The sequence below is a fragment of the Lactuca sativa genome, chromosome 3 (assembly GCF_002870075.4).
Source record: "Lactuca sativa cultivar Salinas chromosome 3, Lsat_Salinas_v11, whole genome shotgun sequence".
NCBI lineage: Eukaryota > Viridiplantae > Streptophyta > Magnoliopsida > Asterales > Asteraceae > Lactuca > Lactuca sativa.
The window spans coordinates 263591739-263605504 of NC_056625.2; positions in this window are offsets into that span (position 1 = coordinate 263591739).

Genomic DNA, 13766 nt, shown 5'->3' on the forward strand with positions numbered 1-13766 from the left:
ATTGGCAACATCTTTTAACACCATTTTGGTGTCACCTTACATGTCACGTCAGCAATGGTGTTATAACACCAATATAAGAAACATTCATCCTATTATAACATATTATAAGACCCACTAATTTTCATGTCATCATTTTTTTCTAATCTTTTTCGAGTTTTTTTTTTAATTATAAAAACAAATATATTGTTATAAAACATAATATTTTAATAAAACACAATATTAAAAAAAAACATAATATTTAAAAACTAAAAAAAAAACATAACATTTAGAAACTAAAAAAAAACATAATATTTAAAAACTAAATAAAACATCACATTTGAAAAACTAAAAAAAACATAAGATTTAAATTAAACCTAATATAACCATAGTCCTAATTGCCCAAATAAGTGTCATTAATCTTCTCATCCATCTCTTGTAACACTTGAAGATTTTGGGGCACCAAACCCTCATCGCTAGCTCGAAGAATTGACAACTGATTTTTCATTTGTTTTCGTTCGCGTTGCTCCTTCTCCTCTTATGCTTGTCTTTCAGGAAACTCCAAGTGACGACGTTTCGATTCATTTTTTTCTTTTTGTATTAAGTTGTGGTCAATCGAACTTCGCTTTCCATTCTGCCATGTCTCTTGCTTTCATATCAAGTTCTTCCACATGCTTTGCAACACGCCTCGCTTTGTCGCGTCCTATCAATGGTCGTGGTGGGGAAATCTCCTCGATGTCATCTAGAATCTCATCGTTGTTGGCGTTGAGGTCGATGTGAGTCTATGTGTTCAAAACATCAAACAAACTCGAGTTTCGAGACCTCTTCAATTAAACATCTGTCGATGTAGAAATTTTAAGCCATTTTGGATCTCACACCAACTCAGATGCTTTTTCAAACTCGAACACGTATCCCATCTTGATCCAATATTGTTCTTTTACGGATCAAAACAAATCAAAGGCGTTGGTTTCGCTCTACTGTTGCGACTGAAACATGTTATACATACCATTGAACTGTGTGCACCACTTACTTAATTTAATCCATTTGCTACTAAGCACATTGGTATTTTGATATGGTTTTTTCTTCAAGATATTGTGGAATTTGTCAAGCACCGCCTCTCAATAAGCATCTATTTTTTTAAAGTACCACACCACGTAGTAGCCAAAGCATATTCATCTTGTGTAACATCCAAATCTTTGAAGTACATAATTTCAAGAATTTTCCCCCTTTTTGGAAGTGATCACAACGTAAGCTATGCCTAGTCACATCATGAGTTGTCTTTGACTAAGTTGACTTGCACTTTTGAGTCTCACGACATGAGCCATTATTGTTCACGACATGAGCCCAGTCTCATGACCAAAACCCTAATACTTTTGGATATTTTATGGAATGAGAGGGCTAGGTTTGCCCATCCTTAGTCACCCTCACTCTTTAGCCACTAGAAACCCTAATCACAACCGTCATTAAGATCCTTAGCCATTTTGGTGCATTTTCTAGCTTGAAAAATAGGAGAAGATAACGAAAAAAGTATCCTAGGGGTGGAGCTTGCAAAGTAGCATCATCATCATCATCATCTCTTCTTGTTGTTGGATATTGGTAAGTGCTAAAGGTTCAAACTTTATTTCATATTATGGATAGATCTAGGGTTTTGTCTCTTTTCTTCATGTTTAAGCAATCTTTTTTGAAGTAAAACCATAACTTTAGCAACTTTATGGATTCTAAGGGTTCTTTAATCATCATATTGTCCAGATCTAGAAATTGGTGAAGTATTGGAGTCATGCAAGAGAGTTTGGTACCATATTTTCCATTTTTAACGTAGAGTGGATTGGGGACATGCATGGTGCATGCATGTCCATAAAATAAACTTTTTTATGGACCTTTAGGGTCCCTTTAAGCTTTTGGAAAAGTTAGGCTTGATGGCTTAATGGATTAAGGACTTAAATCCTTGGTTTTTGCCTTTAGACTAAAGTCGCAACGTGATACATAAGGTCTCACAACAGGACAACGAAAAAGCCCATAGATCGCAAATTATTTGAGAGTCACGACGTCACATAGTGATGCTCACGTCATGAGGTCAGTCCAATAGAAAACTCGTGACTGAGTTGACAGAGTCTGGGGCGAGTTGTTGGAATCGGACTTGGTGGACTCTCACAATGTGACCAAAGGTTGGTCACAAATTGAGACCCGATATTAGAGTTTTTAACCGATGACTTTGACTTCGTAGGTTGACATTTTCACATGGTTTGACTTCGGGTGTAAGATGGTCATTTACCCTAAGTAGGGCGGACACAGAAATATATAGTTGGTGTTGCCCGAATGAATAGGTGTTGCTGATACATGAAAAATAGGTAAAAAATCGAAAAATCAAAAAAATTTACACTGCGGCCAGAAAAAGTTAAGGTTTGCTGGTGCCACATGGGGAACCCCTTAAAACCGTCCTTGAACCCAAGGAGAGTATTATAAGGACCCTTAATTTTGGAATATTACCTTAATTGTTAATTAGGGTTGTTTAGTGTGTTTAGTTTGAGGAGCTTTTTTCGCAGCAGCTCTAGTGTGAGTTTTATCTGGATATAGATTGAGGTGAATCTTATCATTGTATTTACAGGTCGAAGGCACCAATGCCTGGCTATTGGATTGTGTTATGTAGGAATACTATATGTCTTTGTGACTCTTGTTTGTTTGTATGATTGGCTTGAAATAGACCCCATGGCTAGGCCCTAAGGTTAGGCTCATGATTGTTTGTTGGGTTGAAAGAAACCCCAGAGCTAGGCCCATTATTGCATGTTAGGTTTGAATAAACCCCAGGGTTGGGCCCACTGATTTATATGGTATGTGGTACTTTAGGAAAATCACTAAGCTTTGTGCTTACAATTTATTCAATTACATCTGATACGAAAAGGAAGAGCCCGACATGATGGAACAACATCCCTTTATGTTTCCACACTTTTGATTTCTTTGACTCTGATGGTTTTGACATTTTGTATCGTGGTTGACTTTGAGACACATGATGTATGGAATTAATGATTTTAAAAATGAAGAATTTTATCACTGTTTTGGGACGTTAGAAGTTGGTATCAGAGCTTTGGTTTGAGGGATTCGTACACATTGTCGGGTGTGTCAGAACTCAAACTGAGGAATTGATAATCTTTTCAAAAGAAAAATGAATTTCTAAAAGATTTTTTACAAGGTTGAAAGAGGGTGTGATGCGTGCAATCAGCCGAGCTCAAGTAAGTGGTTCCAAAAATACCCATACCTCTGTGTTATGATTAGTAAGCCTAATATATGAATTGCATGCTAGAGTAGGGCTAACGATACCTTCAGGAATCTTAGGATAGAGTTTTTGATTTGTGTGAGGCCTAATAGCATAGGATAATTGGATGATATGTGTCACTTGGAGGTGACGTCGGCATAGTTAATTGCTAAGTGTATTCTTTAAAAGCCATATACCAATAGGTTCATATAGCCCAAGAATGATCAATTTTGCCTCATTTCCTATTCTTTGTTTGGTTGAGGAGTTGGGGTAGAATCATTATTCGACCGTCTATGTGATCCTATTTTTTTGTTCAAATTTCATGCATAAGGCAACCAACGTTGATGGTTGAGGTTCTCAGTATTGCACGGTGGTCGAGTTGAGAATTCATACGAGAGCCTAGGAAATGATATAAATCAGTTGATCTATATGTATTTTGTTGTTTAGCATAAGGATAATGTGTATGGATTTAGTGGGGTGACTTATAGGACTTAAGATGACTCTTGAGAAAAGTGTCAATAGGTGTGGAAGGTAGTATTGGGCCAGTAGTACTGAAAGCACGAGATCCATACTCGAGTCAAGGCCGATCTTGGGGATTCTAAGGGGGGCTTGTATAGTGGAAGTTCCCTTGAATTTATGTTGATCATATATATGTTGGACCTTTTTGAGTATGGTGACCACTCGAGGAGGAGCTTCTGGATCCGGTTCTGGATCTGGTACAGAACCGTTGGATGAGAATTTATGCGGGTTTCTCGCATCAGAGATTACCCGTGGTATCATTGAGGCCACCCCTGTGATTTTCTGTACCATCAAGGAGGGGATTATGAAGCTCTTAGATGTTCGAATCAGGGCCTTGCGGGCCAAGATCGCTGCGGGACAAATAAGAGCATGAACTCCTTCATTTAGGGAGTTCAACGCATGTAGAGCTCCAAAGTTCTTTGAGGCGAAGGACTCCATCTCTAGTCGCCGCTGGATCACTAACATGGAGAATGATCAGAGAACAAGTTTTTTCCCTAAGGGGGTGAAGGTGGGGTTTGTTTCCTACCTTCTGAGAGACCTAGCACGTGATTGGTGGGCTGAGGTCGGCTAATATTGGGATTTTCGGCGGTGGTGTACATGGCTTGGGAGGAGTTTATTATGAGATTTGAGGAGGAGTTTGCGACGACAATCGAGGTGCAACAGTTCACGAGGGAGTTTCAGGATCTTTACCTGATTACTGAGAATGTGGCGAAGATCATTGCCAATTTCTGTGAGAAGGATTTGTTGGTTCCTCAATATGTGGTGCATGAGGAGATGAAGAAGACAAGATATCATGAATTGTTTAAGGATGATATCAGGGAGTTTGTGAGCTATTCGGGGTGCAAGACCCTGAATGATATGATTGCGAGAGCCTGGGAATGGGGAGTTGGAGCTTCGGACGAAGCGCAAGCCGAAGCAACTGTAGATAGTTGTGGGTTAGGCTAAGAAGCCTAAGACTTCTGAGTTGCATTCTAGGGGCCAACAGGGTTGAATCCGTTGCGGCAAGTGCGACAAGCCGCATGGTGGGGCATGTTGAGTTTTGGGTTCGGGTTGTTTTACATGTGGTCAGACGGGTAATATGGGTAGGGACTGCCCCGGAAGTGCACTTATTTGCTTCCACTGCATCCATACATACCATAAAAATGTTGATTGTCCTAGGTTGTTAGGAGGGGCAGTGGCAGCGCCTACGCCGACCAATATAAGGATCACCAATGGCCGCTAAGTCAAGGCGGAGGCACCTGTAGTGAAGAGCAAGGCATTTCAGCTGATGACTGAGGAGGCGAGAATAGCGCTTGATATGGTTGCGAGGACCTTTTTGTTCAATGGTATAACTGCTCATGTTCTGTTTGATTCGAGTGCTACCCGATATTTTGTATCTCTTGCGCTTAGCAAGAAGTTTAGTGATGCTCCTGGGATTTTGGACTACCTATTGGAGGTAGACATTGTTGATGATCGTTCAGTGTGTGCTTCGAGGGTTCATCGAGGGTGTATTGTAAACTTATTCTGCGAGAGGTATTCTTTTGATTTGTTTCTGATTCCTCTGTGGGATCGAAGGTTATTATAAGGATGGATTGGTTGGGTCACAATGGGGCCATGATTGACTGTGAGCACTAGTTGGTTAGAGTTCGAACCCGAAGTGGGGGAGAACTAACTATTCAAGGTGAGGGTGCTTGGCTCAGACTGTCCCTCTGTTCAGCCATAAGGGCTAAGTGATATCTTCACCAGGGTTGTTCTAGATTTTTGGCCTATGTGGCAGATACTCGAGTTGGGGGTATGATGATTGTGAGTGATGTGTCCGTCGTTTGGGATTTTTCTAATGTATTTCAAAAGGACTTACCTAGAGTGCCTCCCAAGAGGCAGGTTTAGTTCCGGATTCATTTGGTGTCTGGTGCGACACCAATAGCCAAAACACCATATCAATTAGCACCATTGGAGAAGCAAGAGTTGTCTATGCAACTTTAGGAGCTACTAGACAAGATATTTATCAGACCGAGTAGTTCGCCATGAGGAGCATCGATCTTGTTCGTGTAAAAGAAGGACAATTCACACATGATGTGCATTGATTATCGGGATATGAATAAGCTAACAGTGAAAAACCATTATCCACTGTCGAGGATTAATGGCTTATTTTACCAGCTTCAGGGTGCATCTTGGTTCTCCAAGATTTATTTGTGGTCAGGGTACCACCAGATGTGGGTCAGAGATGAGGATGTTTAGAAGACAACCTTCAAGACTCGTTATGATCATTACGAGTTCATGGTGATGCCATTTGGACGAACCAATGCGCCAAAAACATTCATGGATCTCATGTATCGGGTATGCATATTGATGCTGAATCAGTCGGTAATTATGTTTATTGATGATATTTTGGTATGCTCCAAGACCAAGAAGCAGTATGAGGATCATTTGTGGGAGGTTCTAAAGACTCTAAAAAGGGAGAGGATGTATGCCAAATTCTCAAAATGTGAGTTTTGGTTGCGCGAGGTGCAGTTTTTGGGACATATCGTCAACCAGAACGGTATATTGGTTGATCCGGCCTAGATTGAGGCGCTGATGAGGTGGGAGGTTCCAAGAACGCCATCGGATATTTGGAGATTTTATGTCTCACCGTTTATTATCGGAGAGTTATCTAGGATTTCTCCAAGATTATTGTGTCCTTGACCCGCCTGACAAAGAAGCATGTTTCTTTTCGGTAAGGGCCCAATTAGCAGTCAACTTTTGACACTTGAGATAGAGATTATGCGAGGCCCCGATTCTCACCCTTCCCGAGGTCATGGATGATTTTTTTCATTTATTATGATGTGTCTATCTCAGGATTAGGAGTTGTTCTCATGTAGAGAAGTCACGTGATTGCTTACTCTTCGAGGTTGCTGAAGACTCATGAGGTGAATTACCCTATGCAAGATTTAGAGTTGGGGACTGTGGTTTTTGCCCTCAGAATCTAGGGGCACTATCTCTATGGGGTTAGGTGTACGATCAACACCAACCACAAGAGCCCGAGATACCTGATGGATCAGCCGAATCTAAATATGAGACAACGAAGGTGGTTTGATGTGGTGAAGGATTATGATTGCGAGATTTTGTATCACCTTAGGAAGGCTAATGTTGTGGCCAATGCCTTGAGTCGCAAGTCAGTGTGTACACCTATTGTAGATTTGTGTATAAGGACGGTAGTTGTTTCTCCTCTCTTAGATATGATTAAGAAGGCTTAATTGGAAGGATCGAAGAAGAAAATTTGGAAGGCATGGTGAATTAGAGGACAGATTCCATTGTTCGTTCGAGATAGTCAAGGCTTATTGACCCAATATGGTAGGGTTTGGGTCCCGACAACTAGTGGGGTTATGGAGACAGTGTTGGAGGAGGATCATAAGTCACAGTTTTCAATCCACCCAGGGTCCACGAAGATGTATAGGGATCTGAAGTTGAATTATTGGTGGCCATGTATGAAGAGAGAGAGAGAGAGAGAGAGAGAGAGAGAGCGAGAGAGATAGCATGGTTTGTGGAGCGGTGCTTGACTTCCTGGAAAGTTAAGGTCGCACATCAGAGACCCCATGATAAGATGCATATGTTACCCATTCCCATATGAAAGTCAAAGGAGAGCACCATGGGTTTTATCACGAAGTTGTCGAGAACGGCGAGTAGGTGGATTCTATCTCGATTTTTGTTGATATACTGACCAAGATAGCCCATTCCATACCCATTGCTGAGAGCATTTCCGTTAACAAATTGGATGAAATTTACATTCGGGATGTGGTAGTTAGGCATGGGGTTCCAGTTTCAGTAGCTTCGAACCAAGATGTTCGCTTCATCTCTAGGTTTTAGAGGAGGTTTCATAAGGAGTTGGGTACTCAGTTGCATTTCAGTACATCATACCACCCTCAAATCGATGGATAGAGCAAGTGGACGATTAAAACGCTCGAAGATATGCTTAGGGATTGAGTTCTATATTTTGGCGAGAGTTGGGATGCTTATCTTCCACTGGCCAAGTTCTCCTACAACAATAACTATCATGCCATTATTTATCGACCACCTTTTGAGATGTTGTACGGAAGGACGTGTATGACCCCAGTTTGTTGGGACGAGGTCGAACATTGAGTTATGGGAGTACTGAGTCAGTACTCAAGAGCACGGAATTGATACAATAGGTGCGATCGGTTGTGAGTCGTGCAAAGTCAACAAAAGATTTATGATGAACGACATCGATTGAACCTCGAGATCCAAGTTGGGGATTTTGTGCTTCTGAAAGCGTCACCTTGCAAAAGGTATCATCCGGTTTCGGAAGCGGGGCAAGCTAGGCCTCCAGTTTATTGGTTGCTTCAGGATTATCGCCCAGGTAGGAAAGGTAGCGTACTAGATGGATTTGCCTATTGAGCTCAGTCAAATCCACAAGACTTTCCACGTCTCTCATCTTCGGAACTGTATAGTCGATGATTCTGCATTGGTTCCTTTGGATGACATTCAGGTCCATGAGCACCTAAACTATGTTGAAAGACCGATGTGATTCTTGAAATAAAGACAAAGACTCTGTACAGCAAAGTGGTGAACCTGGTGAAGGTGTAGTGGTAGCAGCGGAAGGGTTCTTAGTTTACGTGGGAGCTAGAGGACGAGATGAGAGAGCATTAGCCCAATTTGTTTGAGGCATAGGACTTTGAGGATAAAGTATGTTTCTATTGAAGGATACTTTTAACATTCAGATGTTTGAGGTACATAATTTCAAGAATTTATCCCCTTTTTGGAAGTGGTCACAACATAAGTTATGCCTAGTTACGTTGTGAGTTGGCTTTCACCAACTTGACTCGCATTTTTGAGTCTCACGACATGAGTCGTTATTGGTCACGATGTGAGCCCAGTCGGATGACCAAAACCCTAATTTTTCGGGTATTTAATGGAATGAAAGGGTTATGGTTGACCATCCTCAGCCTCCCCCACTCTCCAGCCTCCATAAACCCTAATCAAAACCCTCCTTGAGATTCTTAGCCTTTTTTTTTTTTTTTTGCATTTTCTAGCTTGAAAAAGATGAGACGAAGAGGAAAAGAATTGTCCTAGTGGTGAAGTTTGCAAAGTAGCATCATTATCATCATCTCTTCTGGTTGTTGGACCTTTGTAAGTGCTAAAGGTTTAAACTTTATTGCATATTATGGATAGATCTAGGTTTTTGTCCCTTTTCCTCATGTTTAAGCAAGGTTGAGTGAAGTAAACCCATAAAGTTAGCAACTTGATGGATTCCAAGGGTTCCTTGATTATCATATTGTCTAGATCTTGAAGTTGGTGAGGTATTGGATTCATGCATGAGATTTTGGTACCATATTTACAATGTTTTACCTAGAATGGATTGGGGACATGCTTGGTGCATGAATGTCCACAAAGCAAACATTTTTATAGACCTTTAGGGTCCCCTTAAAAGTTGGTTTTGATTGCTTAATGGGTTAAGGAATTAAAACCTTGGTTTTTGGCTTCATACTAAAGTTATGATGTGAGACATAAGGTCTCACGACGTGACAACAAAAAAGCCCTTAGATCGTTGAGTATTTGAGACTCACAAAGTGACATAGTGATGCTCAAATTATGAGGTCTGTAATGCCAGTTTCTTGGTATTTTCATTGATTGGCCTTGCTTTGTATTAACTTTGTAGTCTGGCCCCAAACGCTAGGCATTGGAAATGGAATGTTAGTTGTATGTTTGTGGATGCCAAGCGTTCGCACGCAGAGGATAAAACCAAATTTCTAGATTTTGCACCCTATTTAATGACTATTATAGCCTCAAAACGTTTCTTATCTCCAGCCTCCATCCCTTATAGCCATCATTTCGAAACCCAAAGTGAGTATGAGTGTTTTGAAGCCTTGGAGTGGCGTTTTGGTATTATTTTAGGGTTCTTGGTGGAGGAGGAAGATCTTTAGAGTGTTGGTGTATCTCTATAGCCTTTGGATCTAGACTCTTGGCATCTTGGAGCACCTTTTGGGAGGTATAAAGTTCAGATCTTGATGACTTCTTTATTAGATTTTTCTTAAGTGTAGTTTTGTGTTCTTTTGGTCCTAAGAACTTGACTTTTGTGAGTTTTGAATGTTCCAGAGGTTTTGGATGTCCTTTCAATCAATTTAGAGGGTTTGGAATCATAAAAATGCAAGATTGGGCCTTGATACTCTTCTATGCAAGAGTTTTGGAACTTTAGAGTGTGATTTAAGTTAGATTTTGGTGTTGGGATCTTTGTAGCCATGCAAAGTCATAAAGGTTGCAACTTTATGACTTTAGACATTCTTTTCGCTTTGGATCTGAACTTTGAATGTTAGGTCTTAAGCCATTATGACATTGGTTAAGGATTTGGGATTTTGTGGTTACGCCAAGTGTTTGGGTGAGAACGTTGGGCTTTCAAACATCAGGCACCATTTAGTGGACGCCAGACGTTCTCTCAGAAGCCCGTTGGATTGATTATGGGCCTTGGTTCGTTTAGGGTTTTGGGCTTGGATTAGTTGGGGCTTGTAGGGAAAAGAGCAAAATGGTCTTTTTCCCTTAATATGATGAAGGATGAGTCGACCATTAGTATGGGATAAAACCTTAGTTATTTATTGGAGTCGTTTCTGGATTATGTTTAGTGTGAGGAGCAGTGTTCGCAACAGATCGAGTGTAGATTCAACTATCTTCTGTTAGAGGTGAGTTTTCCTCATTGTACTCGTGGGTCGAAGGCACCAATGCCGGCCCACTAGGTTATGTATCTTAGTATATAGGATGTTTCTATGTTGTAGTAATTTTTTTGATATGTATCATGGTATTTAGGATGTCGATATGCGGTAGTGATCTGTAGATATGTTTGCTTTTCTGTTTACTAGCTATATGGTTATTTGTTGTATATCTCAACATAGTGTTGTTGGATTGAGACTGTATTGCTTTGTGCTGCCAGTCAACAAACCCAATATGGTAAGGTTAAGGCCACGTGACAACAAACCTGGATTGTTGTGTTGAGGCCATATGCCAACAAACCCGGTATGGTTGGGTTGAGACTGGATATCTACAAACCCAATTTGGTAAGGTTGAGGCCACATACAATATAACATGGAATGTTGGGTTGAGGATATGTGCCAACAAACCTGGTATGGTTGGATTGAGACTGGAGGTCAACAAACCCGGTCTGGCAAGGTTTAGCCCACATGCCAACAAACCTAGATTGTTGGTTTGAGGCCACGTGCCAACAAACCTGGACGGTTGGATTGAGATCAAGGACCAAGAAACCATGTATGCATGCTTGTTGTATATGTTATATGTTTGTGTGGTGGTACTCTAGGGAAATTCGCTTAGCTTCGTGCTTACAGTTTCAGTTTATTGTTTCAGGAACTTCAGATGATTGTGGCAAGGTGAAGGCGTGATCATTTACATCCTTCGAATTTTATGTTATTGGATTTTAGGATACTCTGATTTATGAAATATAATATTGAAACAATGTGGTTGTAAACAAATATTGTCTTTGGGTTGTTTGGGAAAAATATAAATTTTACATTGATTTTTGCGATGTTACAAGGTCAGTTCAGTAGAAAACCTGCGACTGAGTTGATGGCAAATTACCCAAAGGGGATTATTCTAAGGACCCTTAATTATGGAATATTACCTTAATTGCTAATTAGGGTTCTTTGTATATGTTTAGTGTGAGGAGCTTTTGTAGCAACATCTTGACTATGAGTTTTATCAGAATATCTATTTGGATGAGTCCTCTCACTGTATTTACGGGTTGAAGGCACCAATGTTGGCCCATTGGATTTTGTTATGTCAGAATGTCAGTTGTCTTTGCGACTCTTGCATGTTTGTATGATTGAGTTGAAATAGACCCCAAGGCTAGGCCCGTGATTATATGTTGGGTTAAAAAAACCCCAGGGCTAGGCCCATTATTGCATGTTGGGTTGGAATAAACCCTAGGGCTGGGCCCATTGATTTGTATGGTATATGGTACTTTAGGGAACTCGCTAAGATTTGTACTTATAGTTTATGTATTTGGTTTTCAGGTACTTCCGGTACGAAAGGGAAGGGCGTAGCATGATGGCACAACATACCCCTTATGGTTCTACACTGTTTTGGGACATTACATCTTGTGGTGTCCACCACTGTGTAGGCTCCTCACTTTCTATCGCAATCACTTTCACTTTGCCTTTCCCTCTCCTTCTCCTGCTACCCCTAGCTCATGTTTCAACCTCGAATTCGAATAGTGGTTGTGTTGGAGGTGGTTGGGTGGTTTTTTGAGGTTGTGGCATCGAACAGAAAGTCCGGAAAAGGTTTTGGTGTAAATTTGGGTTTTGTCCAAAAAGATTTTGCTGGATGTAAGGTGATGTAGGAAATTGGATTGGAGGTGAAGTGAGATTGAAAGAAGCTTCTTGGTATGGGATTTGTGGTGAGCTTGATAAAAGGTTAAAATTATTTTTATAACCGACAAATCCGATATGAGAGGTTGTGTTTGGTTGTGTGTTTGGGATTGGTGGAAGGGTGTTTGGGTTTTGTTCCATTTTTTGTTGTAGAAGAATTGGAATTTATAAATATAGGGAAAAAGAAGGAAATTGTGTAAAAAATTTGGGTGCAAGGTACTGTATTTATAGGTTAAAAATAAGTTATTAATATTATATTTTAATAAATTGACTGTTTAACAACGATATAGAAGAAATGGTAAAAAAAATGGTTACAAAAGTTCATTGCAATGCGTCGTAAGAACAACAAGAAGTGTCATAACGCAAGGAGAAGCAGGGTGTTCCCTACGTTATGAAGCTATTAAGACCATGACACGACGTCGACAATAAAGTCGTTTTCTCAACCCACACCATATACTCTAATATTCAGTATCTCCCATGGGATTCAATATGCAAATAATAATAATAAATATAAAGTAATACGTCAACACCTTACATAGTTATATGTTTAGAAATCTAAAATACTTTATCTCTTTATTTGTTTTTTCCTTTTTCATATGTTATCTTAGTTGATTTAACTAATTTATTTAATGATATATTTATAACTGGAATGAAAAAGTTTATAATTGTTTTATTTATTTATTTATTTATTTATAATTTACTAAAATTGGCATTAATTTTTGTTCGATGTAATACTCTTCATAATACATGCATTTCCAGCAATGAAAGATTATTGAAAAAGATGTGTTAGATAATACTAGAAATGATGCCCTTATGTTACCATTTTTGTCAACAACTTAAGTAAATTTTTTTCTTCACCTCCATGTGTTTTTTACATTTTCTCAAAGCGAATTAGGGACAAAGCATTTTCTTACCTAAAGATAGAAATTTAACTCTACAAGCGTATTGTCAGTTAGACGGGCTCGAATGTCTCCCATATTACGTTCATTACTTCATCACCTTATGTGGTGCTCTGATCGAGTGGAAAACTAAGAAAAAATCGGTATATTTAAGCCAAATATAGATCTATGTCATCCACTATGAGTGATTCTTATGGCTCTAGTGGCTTCTTATTGATCTTGAAGCTCCTTAAACTAGACAAGCATTGTTATATTATGATATCCAAGTTGCAAGTCATATTGCTAATTGCTTTTCATGAATGGACTAAGCATGCGAAATGGACTACTGTTTTATATGTGAACAGACTGATTCTCAAGATATCATGCCCTACTTCATTAATACCAATGAACAGGTTACCAACGTTTTAACAACCACTTGGGGCCAAACATTTTTTCTTCTTACTTGTAAAGATGGGCGTTCAAAATCTCTAGGATCTAACTTGAGGGATATAGAAAGAACGTGTGATTAACCAACTTAGACTATGATTCTTATTTGTTGTTTATGTTTTTCTTTCCTTTTATCCTAAAGTTTAGGTTTCAATTTGTAATGAATACCTTGTAGTCTTCAATGAAATAAAGAAACCGGAATGTAATTCTTCCAGCTTTGAATCTATAATAAGGAATATGAGGATCATTAGGATTTTTCTTAATTTTTTATAATTTACATATTTGTTTCGTATGGTTTATTACTTCTTTTGGAACAGCGGGATCATGTGATTTATTATTCGACAAAATAAAAAA